The sequence below is a fragment of the Argopecten irradians genome, chromosome 14 (genome assembly GCF_041381155.1).
Source record: "Argopecten irradians isolate NY chromosome 14, Ai_NY, whole genome shotgun sequence".
Classification (NCBI taxonomy): domain Eukaryota; kingdom Metazoa; phylum Mollusca; class Bivalvia; order Pectinida; family Pectinidae; genus Argopecten; species Argopecten irradians.
Genome location: NC_091147.1, coordinates 37,274,799 through 37,289,669, shown reverse-complemented (window position 1 = coordinate 37,289,669; position 14,871 = coordinate 37,274,799). Strand labels below are relative to the sequence as shown.

The window sequence follows — 14,871 nt, the reverse complement described above, 5'->3', positions numbered from 1 at the left end:
AAATATAGACATTAAGCCTTTGGAACCAATCAAATATAGATATTAAGCCTTTGGAACCAATTAAATATAGATATTAAGCCTTGGGAACCAATTAAATATAGACATTAAGCCTTTGGAACCAATTAAATATAGATATTAAGCCTTTGGAACCAATTAAATATAGATATTAAGCCTTTGGAACCAATTAAATATAGATATTAAGCCTTTGGAACCAATTAAATATAGATATTAAGCCTTGGGAACCAATTAAATATAGACATTAAGCCTTTGGAACCAATTAAATATAGATATTAAGCCTTGGGAACCAATCAAATATAGATATTAAGCCTTGGGAACCAATTAAATATAGACATTAAGCCTTGGGAACCAATTAAATATAGATATTAAGCCTTGGGAACCAATTAAATATAGATATTAAGCCTTTGGAACCAATCAAATATAGATATTAAGCCTTGGGAACCAATTAAATATAGACATTAAGCCTTTGGAACCAATTAAATATAGATATTAAGCCTTGGGAACCAATTAAATATAGATATTAAGCCTTGGGAACTAATCAAATAAAGATATTAAGCCTTGGGAACCAATCAAAAATATAGATATTAAGCCTTGGGAACCAATTAAATATAGATATTAAGCCTTGGGAACTAATCAAATAAAGATATTAAGCCTTGGGAACCAATCAAAAATATAGATATTAAGCCTTGGGAACCAATTAAATATAGATATTAAGCCTTGGGAACCAATTAAATATAGATATTAAGCCTTGGGAACTAATCAAATAAAGATATTAAGCCTTGGGAACCAATCAAAAATATAGATATTAAGCCTTGGGAACCAATTAAATATAGATATTAAGCCTTGGGAACCAATTAAATATAGATATTAAGCCTTGGGAACCAATCAAATATAGATATTAAGCCTTGGGAACCAATTAAATATAGATATTAAGCCTTGGGAACCAATCAAATATAGATATTAAGCCTTGGGAACCAATCAAAAATATAGAAATTAAGCCTTGTGAACCAATTAAATATAGATATTAAGCATTTCTCCTATAGTATCTTCTGATACCATGCATCATAACATACTTGTTCAATACAAAAGATTCAACTGTCCGTAGGATATTTTTCAAATGCATCAAATTTCTATTTCTGTTGATGACATACACCTAAACAATGAAAGGCAGTTGCCAGATACCTACCAACCCCTGGACAGGTTTTTTTTTCTCCGGGAACTCTGGCTTTTTTCCACAGACAAACCTGGCCCACCCTTATATTAAATGACTCTTCTTTTAATAGGACTTTAAAACTGATAAAACCAAACCAAATAAAATAAATGGAGAAAATCTAGAAAAGGGGAAATAATTAGATATCAAGGGAGATAACTAGCATATTGAGAAGGAAACTAAAAAAAGGATAGATAAAACTACAATCTGGGATCTTGAGGATGTGGTGTATTAACGTATCACACAACATCCGAGATATGGAGATATATATCAAGATTAATATGAAGAAATCAAAGTGCCTAGGCCACTGATAGATGCTGAGAATGAAGCACTCAAACAAAGGAATAAAGAAATATAGAAATTGGTTTTTCATTTAAATATTGAATTTAGTATAATAAGTATGCAGTGTTTATTTTATGATATTTAAAGTATAAATATGATATGAATGCCAAAAGAAATGAATACTTTAACAAAATATGAGGACAATTTCAGGCGTCATCATATGTAATAAGACAAGGTGATCAAGGTCTGAATGCCCAAAATGTAAGTTTATGACCTTCAGCCTTTCATGAAGGTCGAATGTATAAAAAAAAAGAGAGATAAAAAGCAGAATGTAGCAGAATTCTTGCTATATATCAAAATTATCTAATTTTTTTCTTTCTGTAACTGGTTCTTCGATTATGAAACTATCACAGGAACACTTTGACTTCATATATGGATGATATACCTGTAGTAAGATTCTGCAAATTTTCTCTTTATATCTAAACTTTTAAATTCAACCAGTAAAAATTTTATCATAACAATATTTTTTTTTTTTTGTAATTTTTTATTTTTCAAAAAGACATGTTCATATAATAATGTGATATTACATCATCATTGTCATCTTCTTTATCATCATCATCATTATCATCACCATCACCGTCAACATCATAGTCATTAAACTCATCATTTCCCTCATCTTAATCATCATCATCATCATCATCATCATCATATCATCATCATCGTCTTAATCATCATTGTCATCATCATAATTCATCAAACATCATTATCTTCATCCTCATCATTGTCATGATCATAATCATCAAAAAGAACATTATCATCATCAACTATATGTAGTTATACTCAAAAATTAGTCACATTATCTTCATCTACATAAACAACATCATCATAATCAATCATCATCTTCATCATCATCATCATCATCAACATTTATCATTGTCATAATCATCATCAACAACATGTTACATCATCATCATCATCATCTCATCCTTGTAATCATCGTCATCCTTGTAATCATCATCATCAATCATCATCATATCATATCATCATCATCATCATCATCATCAACATCCTATCTTCATCATCATCAATCATCATCATCAACATCTTATTTTATCTCAATTGTCATATCATCATCATCAAAAAACATCATATATTAGTTATACTCAAAAATTAGTCACATTATCTTCATCTACATAAACAACATCATCATAATCAATCATCATCTTCATCATCATCATACATCATATATATTTCATTCTCATGTCTCAAAAGACTTTTTTATATTTGACAAAACACAATCTCATATACTAACCACATCCACACACTCGATTCAAAAACATACATTCAATAATATATATACAAGATAGATACAGATAAGAGAGAGAGAAGAGAGAATAGAGAGAGAGAGGGAGAGGAGAGAGAGAGAGAGAGAGAGAGAGAGAGTAATGATTATATTATAGATTCTATAGCTGGAGGTTGCAGTTATGTAAACTTTTGTATAAATACTTAATGAAGTGTGTTAAAATAATTTTGTAATAAAGTATATTTTATCTCATACTGTCAGGGATTTAGTGAAGTTTCTATAAGTTTAATCCATTTTTTCCAATTACGGTTAATTTTTTCTATGTATTTATCACCTTTACCAATACTTATATATTTCTGTATATCTTCATTTTCCTTTATAATAGATTTTAATGATGCTACAGACAGATTTTGTTGAAGACACCTAGATCTATAAATGTACTGTTTCATGATTAGTAAAATCAGATTATCAATTATATATCATAACAATCTTAGCATATGAAGAATATGCTAATTAGATATGCTAATTTTTCTCTAATATTTTTTTTCAGAATTTCACAAATTCAACTGAGACAATTATATTCTGTATTTTCATATTAGAGTTATCTCCCCTTGCAGGTAGGTATTGATTGTGAACATAAAATAATAATTTTCAGAGAAAAAACACAAATATCTCTCACAAAATAATTATTTCACAATATAATGGATAAACCTATCCGCAAGGGAGATAATTAAACTCTGTCAAACACAAATACAGAATATCGTTGGTAGGGTTAAAATTCCGATACTGAAGCAGCATTAAGTTGACTGAGCACCACTATATATGTATATATTCTCCATGGAACATTATAAGTTATTATTTGAAGTGATCGTTACAGACGTTTGTGGGCCCCATCATGTATGATGAGCCCTGGCCAGTATCTCACTAGTACTTCAACTGTAATGGTCTATGATAAGATACAGCCACCATCTGTCAGACGGCCATTTACTGACCGAACAGCCATCTTCACACATGTGGCAGCTAGCTATACAGCTCATCTTAGCTTATTTTTTTTTTAATTTCACACCCAGTTTACACATTATACGGTCATTTAGAGACAAACCAGCTGGGTTTTTTGTTGTTGTTTTTTTTTTATCATGTTTTAAACTCTATCATCACCGGTATTATTACTAGTCTAGGAATTATTTATTCTTTTTTTCTAGCAGCATGCTTCAATGAGACATAGCTGTAAAAAGGACAAGAGTTACAAACCACAAACATTTCACATCAAATGTACTTCAGACACATACATCAAATTCAATCTTTGTCATTTGAACTTAGTATGTATATATACACACTAGCTAGTGTCTATAATCTGAAGAGCTGCACAGTCTGCTGCACATGGCTGCATTGTAAGTGATGATGGATACTACTCCATCAATTTTCTTTATAAAGCTAGAATATAAGCAGGGTTGTTTCCCTTTAGTATTAACCATGATGAATTATCTCCCTTGGCATTCTTGATGGGTTGTTTCACTATCCCTTGGTAATTTTTTATGAATCCTAGCCATAACACAAAGAAATATATCCCTGGATGTGGACAGTTGTTAGTGATGACCTGAGGTGGACAGTGGTCAGTATAGTGGTTGTCATTAATGACCTGAGGTGGACAGTGGTCACACATGCCTATGTTATAGATAGAGTCATATCAGCAATAAATCTGGTAACAAAACTAACTTTATACATGATGCTTTTACTCAGACATATAGTCAAATTCTGTAATGATCTGAGATATGGACAGTGGTCAGTAATGACTGGTGGTGGACTGTGGTCATATGGTCAACCTTTACCTAGATACAGAGTCAAAGTACTAGTTATCCTCTATCCAGCACTTTGTAGACAATTCAGGTCGAGTGTCACTTTACCTGAAGACAATCCAACCCTCAAACATAAGCTTTAGTAAGCAGAATGAAATACAATGTTGATGTCAAATGTAAAGAAGTAAGCTACACCAGTTTATCTCACAAAGCATATAATGTCTTCTATAATTCTCCAACACTAATCTATATTGAGATACAGAGGTAAAATAAAAACACAACCTACATTTACTGTGGGTCATCTAAATAGAAAATGTTGACAAAATAAACGTTCTTATGCCCCAGCTAACATGCCCGGCTACTGTGTTTTGTTTCTGGTCCAGATACTGTCAGTAACAAATGGGTTTGACTTAAGGAGGACAGTGATTGTATTCTTTATTCTGATCAGAGAGTGTGAACACTGGTGATCTCATCACCGATGATTTACTGTAATCTTTGGTTTAACAAGTTTAACATCCGATCAACAGCCAAGGTAAAATAAGGAGGCATGTACATGAAAAGTTTGTTGGTGGAGAAATGCCTCTCAGATACCTCTCTGATCTATATCGCCATACCTTTCTTTCAACAATGTTTATTTTCAACAATTTTCATTACTAGATCGCCATACCTTTCTTTCAACAATGTTTATTTTCAACAATTTTCATTACTAGATCGCCATACCTTTCTTTCAACAATGTTTATTTTCAACAATTTTCATTACTAGCTAACTGCATTGCTGAACGTATGAACTGAATGTATGATAACTTTTATCATAACAAAGTAAAAGCGATTATTGGCCCAAGAAGTGAACAGAATTATATACTAACTCTACACACTGAGGTCATAAAATCTTCTGACACAACGCAGAACTTTATAATCTACAGACACACAATTTATCCAATATTTCTCAGCCACGATGGTGAAAAACCAAAGATTAATACATCGTTTCTTTGCACAGGAATTTGATTTAGTTCAGAGAATTTTGTTCTGAAGTTTAAAGATGAGCATGGTATATATACAAGATCAAAAAACAAATTCTAAATGCCAGAGGAGCCTTGAGGAAGTACACATAAATGTAAACTTAACGTTGTAAAACCACCAACTCTTGGAGCTGTCGGCATTTATCTTGCAACTGAATCTTCAAGACATTGATTAGAACTACATTTTGATTTGATTTTGTTTTTCACTTCAAGACAAAGACAAGAGGCCCAGAGGGCCTGTATCACTCACCTGGTTTGTAATGTTAAGTCATGTTCTGAATACAGGTTCACTGTTTCTTTTCTGAAGGAATTTTAATATTTACCTCTTATTTTCCCTATTGGGCCCCGCCCCTCCTGCCCCCCGGGGGGTCAGAGCCAAAATTTATACAAGTTTTGTTCCCCTTCCTCCCCAGGATATTTGTGGCCAAATTTGGTTACAATCCATGCAGAACTCTAGGACAAGTAGCAATTTATAGGATTTACCTCTATTTCCCCTATTGGGCCCTGCCCCTCCTGCCCCCGGGGGGTCAGAGCCAAAATCTATACAGTTCTGTTTCCCTTCCCCCAAGGGTGTTTGTGGCCAAATTTGGTTACAATCCATGTAGAACTCTAGGACAAGTAACGATTTATAGGATTTACCTCTATTACCCCTATTGGGCCACGCCCCTCCTGCCCCTGGGGGGTCAGAGCCAAAATTTATACAAGTTCTGTTCCCCTTCCCCAAAAGATGTTTGTGGCCAAATTTGGTTACAATCCATATAGAACTCTAGGACAAGTAGCGATTTATAGGATTTACCTCTATTACCCCTATTGGGCCCTGCCCCTCCTGCCCCCGGGGGGTCAGAGCCAAAATTTATACAAGTTCTGTTCCCCTTCCCCCCCAGGATATTTGTGGCCAAATTTGGTTACAATCCATGCAGAACTCTAGGACAAGTAGCAATTTATAGGATTTACCTCTATTTCCCCTATTGGGCCCTGCCCCTCCTGCCCCCGGGGGGTCAGAGCCAAAATTTATACAAGTTCTGTTCCCATTCCCCCACGGCTGTTTGTGGACAAATTTGGTTACAATCCATGTAGAACTCTAGGACAAGTAGTGATTTATGGGATTAACCTCTATTTCCCCTATTGGACCCCGCCCCTCCTGCCCCCGGGGGGTCAGAGCCAAAATTTATACAAGTTCTGTTCCCCTTCCCCCAAGGATGTTTGTGGCCAAATTTGGTTACAATCCATGCAGAACTCTAAGACAAGTAGCGATTTATAGGATTTACCTCTATTTCCCCTATTGGGCCCCGCCCCTCCTGCCCCGGGGGGGTCAGAGCCAAAATTTATACAAGTTCTGTTCCTCTTCCCCTAAGGATGTTTGTGGCCAAATTTGGTTACAATCCATGTAGAACTCTAGGACAAGTAGCGATTTATAGGATTTACCTCTATTACCCCTATTGGGCCCTGCCCCTCCTGCCCTGGACGGACGACGGACGCCGCGCCATGACATAAGCTCACCGGCCCTTCGGGCCAGGTGAGCTAAACAAGAGGCCCAAAGGGCCTTAACGGTCATCTGACTACCTTGGCAATAGTAAAATTAATTATATATGGTGTCACTTTGTCAGGACCATGTCAGGATCATTTTCAATTTCTTTCAACAAATTTTATTTCAAACAAGAGGCACAAGGGCCTTAACATATAGGAAATTAATTAGATATAGTGTCATGGTAGCCATCTTCGATTTGTGATCAACCAGAGATGTAACAATACTTTGTCGGGCCCATGTCAGGATCATTTCATGCAAGTTTCAGCCAAATCGCACCGGTAGAACTTGAGAAGAAGTTCGAAATATGTTTTCAAGATGGCGGCTGTGGCTGCCATCTTGGGTTTTGTATCAACCTAAAAAATAACAACACTTTGTCAGGACCATGTCAGGATCATTTCATGCAAGTTTCAGTCAAACCGCACCGGTAGAACTTGAGAAGAAGTTCAAAATGTGTTTTCAAGATGGCGGCTGTGGCGGCAATCTTGGATTTCGGATCGACCCGAAAAATAACAACACTTTGTCGGGACCATGTCAGGATCATTTCATGCAAGTTTCAGCCAAATCGCACCGGTAGAACTTGAGAAGAAGTTCAAAATGTGTTTTAAAGATGGCGGCTGTGGCGGCCATCTTGGATTTGGGATCGAGCCGAAAAATAACAACATTTTGTCAGGACCATGTCAGGATCATTTCATGCAAGTTTCAGTCAAATTGCACCAGTAGAACTCGAGAAGAAGTTCAAAATGTGTTTTCAAGATGGCGGCTGTGGTGGCCATCTTGGATTTCGGATCGACCCGAAAAATAACAACACTTTGTCGGGACCATGCCAGGATCATTTCATGCAAGTTTCAGCCAAATCGCACCAGTAGAACTTGAGAAGAAGTTCAAAATGTGTTTTCAAGATGGCGGCTATGGCGGCCATCTTGGATTTGGGATCGACCCGAAAAATAACAACACTTTGTCAGGACCATGTCAGGATCATTTCATGCAATTTTCAGCCAAATCGCACCGGTAGAACTTGAGAAGAAGTTCAAAATGTGTTTTCAAGATGGCGACTGTGGCGGCCATCTTGGATTTCGGATCGACCCGAAAAATAACAACACTTTGTCAGGACCATGTCAGGATCATTTCATGCAAGTTTCAGCCAAATCGCACCAGTAGAACTTGAGAAGAAGTTCAAAATGTGTTTTCAAGATGGCGGCTGTGGCGGCCATCTTGGATTTCGGATCGACCCGAAAAATAACAACACTTTGTCGGGACCATGTCAGGATCATTTCATGCAAGTTTCAGTCAAATCACACCGGTAGAACTTGAGAAGAAGTTCAAAATGTGTTTTCAAGATGGCGGCTGTGGCGGCCATCTTTGATTTGGGATCGACCCGAAAAAAAACAACACTTTGTCGGGACCATGTCAGGATCATTTCATGCAAGTTTCAGCCAAATTGCACCAGTAGAACTTGAGAAGAAGTTCAAAATGTGTTTTCAAGATGGCGGCTGTGGTGGCCATCTTGGATTTCGGATCGACCCGAAAAATAACAACACTTTGTCGGGACCATGCCAGGATCATTTCATGCAAGTTTCAGCCAAATCGCACCAGTAGAACTTGAGAAGAAGTTCAAAATGTGTTTTCAAGATGGCGGCTATGGCGGCCATCTTGGATTTGGGATCGACCCGAAAAATAACAACACTTTGTCAGGACCATGTCAGGATCATTTCATGCAATTTTCAGCCAAATCGCACTGGTAGAACTTGAGAAGAAGTTCAAAATGTGTTTTCAAGATGGCGACTGTGGCGGCCATCTTGGATTTCGGATCGACCCGAAAAATAACAACACTTTGTCAGGACCATGTCAGGATCATTTCATGCAAGTTTCAGCCAAATCGCACCAGTAGAACTTGAGAAGAAGTTCAAAATGTGTTTTCAAGATGGCGGCTGTGGCGGCCATCTTGGATTTCGGATCGACCCGAAAAATAACAACACTTTGTCGGGACCATGTCAGGATCATTTCATGCAAGTTTCAGTCAAATCGCACCGGTAGAACTTGAGAAGAAGTTCAAAATGTGTTTTCAAGATGGCGGCTGTGGCGGCCATCTTTGATTTGGGATCGACCCGAAAAATAACAACACTTTGTCGGGACCATGTCAGGATTATTTCATGCAAGTTTCAGCCAAATTGCACTGGTAGAACTTGAGAAGAAGTTCAAAATGTGAAAAGTTAACGCACGGCGGACGGCGCACGGCGCACGGCGCACGGCGGACGGCGGACGGCGGACGACGACGGACGAAACATGATGACTATAGGTCATCCTGACCCTTCGGGTCAGATGACCTAAAAAAATGACGTAAATACATAAAATGATGAATTAATACTGTTGACTATTTTAACCCTTTTCTTAAATCTCGCACTCTTTTGCCTGCAGTCATACCAGCATCAAAGAGCATGGACGGATTATCCAACCTCTTAACATTTCAAAACCTACCAAAATGACCTTTAACCTTTGAATATATATATAATCAACACAACACATCTACACCTATATATACACAGCATCTGCTATGCCTAAAGCTGAATGTAACATTTTGACAGATTGTGCCACAAAACAGTTGGAAGGTAGGATATTCCTCTAACATGTTAACCATGGAAAACCTCTTTTGACCTATGACCTATGACCTTTGTAACAAATTACAACCATCATTTATAAAGAGGTATAGATGACTGCTGTTACCCAAAGCTGTGCTATAAAGAGCTCATCTTCTATTTCAACATCTTAACATCTGATGTCAGCATCTGACCTCAAATAATCCACCAAAAAATAAATACAACCTTTGACCTTCCATTCTTGATCCATAGAGATATGTTGACCTCATATGACCCTACATGACCTCTGGTGACCTTAGTCTACAGTAAAGTACTGAGGGGAGTGGGTGTGTTGCCGGGGTTACCTACTGAGCTATAGGGGTTCTATGATGATAAGCCTATCATATGGCTCGGTCAGATAAGAACAGTAGCAAAACAGTCCTACTGCGTTCTCCTACTGCGAACTGCAGGGCAGCGTGGCTGCTTTTTCTGCACATGACAAATATTTCCTTTCTCATCGGCAGCCTTCTTATTCATCGTTATCAACAGAGCCACACACGTTTTATCAAATCTATAACTAACGAGAATATCTAATCGTATTACCATCCTTCTGCTGAGAACATGAGAAAAACAGATAATAATCTGCCATCACACACACTACGTAATCCATAACTGATTCAATCACATTTCCAGGACAAAGATCGTCAAACTTAAAGATTTCCAGCTCCTTTATGGTGTCTTAATAATTCCAAGCTCATTTTGCTAAAATCTTCTCCTTCATCAAAACAGCTAGATCACAAATTACAAATTATATTAAATCGCAGCTTTTATACTTGTACATGTAGGATCCAATTTGAAGTATCTGGCTATATTCTATTTACGGTACATTAGAGAAATTTTATTAAAGCATACTGCAAGCATCCTCATTTTCACAAATTTTGATATAAAATTGATATTGACAGGAAACCCAGTATTTGCACATTCATAAAAATATAACTATGTATAGAAATGTAGAAAATATGATAAGAGTAAAAATATTTGAGCATAAAATATCTAGTGTGATGATAATATTTTACTTGACATATTATGAAGTCATTCAATAAAGACAAAAACTTTAATGCAGAATCGAAGGTCTCATACATCATGAAACAATTTTTGAATCTAAGTTGCTGATTTACATTTCAATGACTTCCCAATACTACATAGACATATGTTTGTTAGTCAATTCATCGTGACTGCGTGACTCCGATGGTCAAGGGGGTCAAATTAAATAAATCACAGACTTGGTTCTAAATAATGTAACTTTAACAGAAGTCTAAAATATTGAAACTCTTAAAGGTTGGCTACAGCATAAGGAATAACACAATGACCATTATATGCATTATATCATTTTCCTGTAAAACTCACCAAATTGGATTAAAATTAATGAACTGTGAGTGCATTTATGGCTTTATATGTAAATATTTCAGATGAAAACAAACAGACGAACATCAAATTCTTACATAATTGATTTTTTGTAATTAATTTTCACTCATAAATAACCTTGTGAACATGAAATTTGGCAAATTTTCATTGTCACATCATGGTAGACTGACTAGGTCTATATAAATACAAAATCTGCCAGAATTGGGTTATATTACTATATATATATGTGACCTTCCTCCACATAGACATGTATTGAACCCGTAGTCTAAAATAAAGGGTTAGCTTATTGACAGAAAGGTCGTTCCAATGACACAGTATGTCTGTCTCAAGGACATTCAGACCTCTGAACATTTCCAACATGCTGAGTTTCGGCCTGTCTGCCATAGAACGAAAATCCAATTGTCAAACCTTCATATATATATATATATATATATAGTGAGGGAGCAGACATTCTCTAAATCCTGTCTGATTTCTATATGTTCAGTAAACACAGTAGGCATTAATGCTCAAACCAGATGCAGTCCTTGAGTAAAGACTTCAGCCAAATTCAAGACATGCGCCAATCTTGTTTGGCCTCTATCAGAACATGTACAGTCAGTTGTTACAGTGATCAAAGGGAATCTAAAACATCATTGCCATCATTATCCCCCAATAGCGTCTGGTTTACAGTGAATACATTCACATCTCTCTTCCCTGAGTGGACCAGGCATGCAACATCGGTGTCAGAAAAACCCACACCAAATGACCAAGTATGGCCATAAAACCCAATGATTGTGTCATTTTTCTTTGCTAACTACAGCTAACCATCCAGACTGCCTACTGTAACTGGCTACTCGGATATATACATGGTAGTCTACTACATATATATTCCAAACTGGCAGAGGTCAACTCCCAAATTCGATCTAGCTGGCCCAAAACCCATGTTGAGAATGAATCAGGATCGAGGGGTAAATGCAAACCTCAAGATAACTGATTTATGGAACTCGCCTAGACGAGTCCTGGACTCAGGATTTTCCTGTGGGACTCCCCAAAATTTTGAGAATCCTCTATATTTCTTTGTACTTGGACTCATCATAATTTTAAAATGTCTTCTGGACTCGCCTTAAAAACTCCTACATAAATTGCTGATTAAAGGTTTTAACCAAAGTTTTGACGTTAAAGAATCTGTTAACTTTCTTAGCTCAGTTGATGATGAGGATACCACTGATATAGCGGGCCATTATTCTTCCATTTACATTTCTTGAGATCTATGTTCACACAAGTTCTAAAGATAAACTTTGATATTAAAGATGCTCCATCGCCGACAAAGCATAAATGATATTCATCATTTGAGCAATGATTGGTGTTTAATCGTGTATATTTATGCCTTATTAACACAAAAAAATATAGAATAATCTATTTCGTCTTTGGTGCATGCGCAATCAGTACTTCATTCCATATAGGATATAGTGCCACAGATTTTTTTTCGGGATGCAATTAATTATTTTTCATAGTTTTAACTTGAAGTAAAATTAGAAGCTTAAACTTTTCAATGGTGGTAATGGTGTAAAGTAAGTAACTTTTGTAAGTGAAGAAAAATACTGAATCGTCTGGTCCTGTTTTTGAAAGTGAAAAAATACCATTCGTCAGCGGTGGAGCATCTTTAAATATTACTTAGAACCAAGACAAAATGTGGTATGATAGTCATTTGGTTATTAACAACATAAACCACAATTTGTAGTTTTTGTCCCCTTTTTAAAACCGAAATATTACAGATACAATCCACATGCTTAGTTTTGCACCCGTCTATGGTAATCCGTCTTTGCATCTTACAGAGTTACCTCCCTTGCGGGTAGGTATTGATTACGACATCATTATTTTGAAAACAAAACTGAAGTTGTTTTCTATGAAAAAGTATGACATTCCACTCGCAAACACATGGCGTCACAATCAATACTCGCAAGGGCAGATAACTCTGTAATATGCAAATACAGAATATATAGCTTGTAAGAGTACAACTATCCTAAAAGATTCAAATTACTCAACAAACATTGATTCCACAGCATTATTGATATCTGAGATACTGGACTAACAAAGTTTGCCTAATTTTACGTTTTCTCTGATTATTTCCCATCTTCTTTGTATAGTAATACTTGAGTTGTTAATTAATTGCCTGAGTCAAATAAATTAATCAATTATCTGAGACATCATATGTCCACAACGTACACTAGCTAGGCTACACATCAAACCTGTAATTAAGCTGTGTGCTTATAGGCACTCTTCATTCCTTACTCCTAAATGAGTTGACAATCTAGATATTTCCTCAAGGTGGTCAACATTCCCCACCTCACAATGACCACCAACTGGCTATAAAGACCATTTTCCTCTGTCCATTGGGGTGGTCTTTATTGACAGGTTTGACTATATTTAGAAATTTCATTCAGGTGGTCAATATATACCCCCATCTCACAGTTCCAATAATTGAATATAAATCACATCTTCATTGAAATCCCTGTTAGGAGGGATAGCAGTTTAGTCATTTAGTAACAAAGGGGCATAACTCTGAAAAAGATGAAGGTATATCTTATTCTAATATAGATTATGCCCATCTACACTGTATAAGGATTCTTGCCGCCAAAGTTTTGTTGTAATTCCTCCAATAGATCAGGAGGAGTAGCTAGTCTGTTAATTCTTGCCTCTAAACAGGCGGAGCGACAGAAAGATAGACAACCAGACAAACTGAATCCAGTAGCCCCCCTCTCTACGATGGTTGTGGGCGAAGGGGGAGAGTAAAACTAATAAACTCATCCTTACACCAACAAAACACTACCAATTAACATTCATCAATGATTTACTCGAGTAATATCAATTATCATATCTGCATGAGCCACAAGCTTATGGATGCAGTGCAATGAATTATGCACTGTAGTATTGAGCGGCCAGACACCAGCTGGGCACAGGGTGTTGAACATTGGTTAGCTAACATGAAAACTGGCGTTACCAGTGTCAATATAATCGGGTTGGGGGTCTAAAAAGGTTACCGGACTGATAGGGCAATCAGAGATGTGAAAAGGCCGTCTTGAAGGAATAGTCCGGGTTGGAGCTATATGGTTATGAAACAGGATAGAATATATAAGCTTAAAAAACATATATGACTATAAAATTGTGTATGATACTAGTATTTTTGCATATATAGTGCACACTCGTGTATAATGCCAGGTTCTCGTTAAAAGCCGGTTGCCGGCAAAAACAGCTGTCTATTTCCCTGTTTACAACCGGCTGTTTTTGTCAAAAATAAATAATGACCATCACAGGGACTTGTGGCTCCCAACCACCTATTATTAATTTTCAACCATCTATTAAAAAATTTAGTGAGAACCCTGAATTATGCGCAGGTGTGCATTCAGTTAAGTTTAGAGAGAAAATATATTATACAAAATAGAACTTAATTTTTTTCTACATCGGCATAGCCTGATCCAAACACTCCTTGGCCATGATTTTTTTTACTTCAGGCCCTTAAAACCGATAATCTGATTAGTGATTTCATGACAATTGATTTGTAATCAATGATCAGTCAGTTATATTTCTGATTCCATTACAACATATATAAATGCAATAAAACGCATATCAGTCTACATAACAATATCACTTACGTGAATTGGGTAGCAAGTAACAAAACTACCTGACACAAAAAAGAAATCATTAACAATGGAAATTTAAATCGGCGGTCTACCGGTG

At 36.5% G+C, this 14,871-nt stretch overlaps 1 protein-coding gene across 5 annotated transcripts in view; it reads right to left on the bottom strand.

The window, feature by feature from the left end:
• The window catches only part of LOC138307704 (FERM, ARHGEF and pleckstrin domain-containing protein 2-like), a 129,654-nt gene that overhangs the window by 107,157 nt on the left and 7,626 nt on the right, over positions 1-14,871 (bottom strand). The window contains exon 1 of one of the 5 annotated variants that reach the window (XM_069248543.1): positions 14,787-14,810. The exons of the other annotated variants lie outside the window; for them this stretch is intronic. The gene's annotated coding sequence lies outside the window, so the exon portion shown is untranslated. Of the gene's footprint in view, positions 1-14,786; positions 14,811-14,871 lie in introns of those variants that run through there. 5 annotated transcript variants of the gene reach the window in all.